Source organism: Acyrthosiphon pisum, chromosome A2, assembly GCF_005508785.2.
Source record: "Acyrthosiphon pisum isolate AL4f chromosome A2, pea_aphid_22Mar2018_4r6ur, whole genome shotgun sequence".
Lineage (NCBI taxonomy): Eukaryota > Metazoa > Arthropoda > Insecta > Hemiptera > Aphididae > Acyrthosiphon > Acyrthosiphon pisum.
In genome coordinates, this window is record NC_042495.1 from 7,829,100 (window position 1) to 7,831,260 (window position 2,161).

General features: G+C 31.0%; 1 protein-coding gene across 7 annotated transcripts in view; it reads right to left on the minus strand.

The window, feature by feature from the left end:
- LOC100163256 (facilitated trehalose transporter Tret1) overlaps nucleotides 1–2,161 on the minus strand; it is a 17,455-nt gene that overhangs the window by 10,043 nt on the left and 5,251 nt on the right. For 2 of the 7 annotated variants that reach the window (XM_016805179.2, XM_016805181.2), the window contains exon 2: nucleotides 986–1,093. The exons of the other annotated variants lie outside the window; for them this stretch is intronic. The gene's annotated coding sequence lies outside the window, so the exon portion shown is untranslated. The remainder of the gene's footprint in view (nucleotides 1–985; nucleotides 1,094–2,161) is intronic. 7 annotated transcript variants of the gene reach the window in all.

Genomic DNA, 2,161 nt, shown 5'->3' on the forward strand with positions numbered 1-2,161 from the left:
TCTACGTTAAGTTAAAAAAAATTAGCAATAACGCGTAGACAGATAGCTTATCCAGTTTCTACGAGCCTCATAATTATTTATTAAAAGAGGGACCTAAAACGAGATACCAATAGACATTTGACAGTTATAGAACATTTTACGTTGGCTTAGTATTTTGCACGAAAAAAAATGTGAAAGATTTTATTGTCACTTAAAAATATTAAAATTATTAAATAATTAAGATTATTATCAACTAGATGCAAATGTACAATATTATAAGTTATAACTATTTGAGACACGAATAGTTAGGTATACATTTATTGCGACCTTTTGACTACCTATATTCAATTGATTAAACGAGATGCAGAAAGGTGTATATACTGCAGTACGTATTTATTCTGTGTGTACATATCCTATTGGCTGTTCCATTATATATTTATTTGACTTTTGGATTTTCTTATATAATGAGGTTAATTTAAATTGTGTTATTATGATTAAAATCATTGTCTTGTATTTTATAACGAAACAATAATACCTCTCTTCGAACAAAAACCAATAAACATAAACTGGGTAGAAATAATAAATTACTGAAACCTAATCACATAATAATATTAATAAAAAGACTTGATAACGTGGCGACGGTTAAATCCCATTTATTGTTATCGCTTTTACCTATTATTATGGTAGTTTGCATAGAATATAGAAATTAGAATTACATGGTTATTACCTGTTACTTTTTAGTTTTCTAACGCACTATTAATTTTTAGAAATGTCTAATATTAATTAGATTAGGTACATAGTATAAAGTTATAAATTTATTACCTAAATAATAGTTATAAATATAATTTTTAAACTTAAAATGTATAATTGTATATTATTAACATAAACATTGAAAACTAATAACTGAATAATAGGTACCGTTACAATTATTATATTTTTAAAACATAAATACATAATTTGAAGAATTTTATTTTTGGATTCAATTTATCTATAGGCAGGTACTCACTATCGAGATTCGAGATTGTGGTGGCTTCGTGGACCACGGTGATCAAATAGACCTTGTCATGTAACATCATACTTTTATTTTCCTGCTCCACTGTATCTTATTTTCTTCCTATAGTTTGTGTCAACGTTTAACCTCATTAAATATATTTCTATCATATTTTCATATTTTAACCAAACTTTAAAAAACATTTTTAATATAATTGGGAAGACAAATTAACACTGGGAGCGCTGCCGATGACTATCGTACTGATGGTTAGGCGGATTCCCCCTGGCCACTATAATACGTGGAGTCGGAAATCGGAATTCTATTATCAAATTGTATGTATTTTCCCGATATTTCACATACATTTTACTTTAACTCTTAAGTGAAGTATATTTAAATGTATTTGATAATATTAGTACAAATTGTACTTACCGACGTATATAGTTAGCTATACAAGTGTATAAAGTTTCGATACCAAAATGAATTTATTATAAAAAGTAAAATAACCGGTATAAAACTATATCTTATAGATATTATCTATACATTCCGAATCGGAAGGTACAAATTGTTTCCACCAGAGCGCGTTTTGGTAATCTGCTTTCCCAATTTATTGTTGATTATTGTTATATTATTATATTTTAAAGACTCATAAATTGATTGAATTTATTGAATTGGATTGAAGGAGTTACCTGCATATATAATGCTCCCAAAAACAGTTTTAGGTAAATTGGAACTTTGTTACTTTACCGGACACCCTTTTTTTTGCAATTTTTTTTTTTTAGACTTATGTAGTTAACTATACTGAGAACGATGGTGAAGTCAGAATTTGGCGGTCGGACTTAGTTTCGAAGTTATAGCTTTATGAAGTTCGCTATTTTACGATTTCTACGCTTTCGCGCGTCACTAATTAACTGCACCTATTACGAATATTAATTAATTTTTTTTCGAAACCTTTGTACTTCAACGAGTTAAGAACGACGGTGCAATCAAAATTAGATAGCCAGACTTCGTTTTGAAGCTATATGCTCAGGCAGTTTCGAATTCTAAGTTTACGCATACGCTCAACGCTCTACGCGCGCCTACCGGCTCCGGTCGCCAAACTCGAGGTCCTGCGGACCTCTCGCTGGATGGGGGATCGGCCCCCAACCCCCCCGGGGCTTAAATAGCAAACCTTGGGGGAGGGGAGGGGAGGCG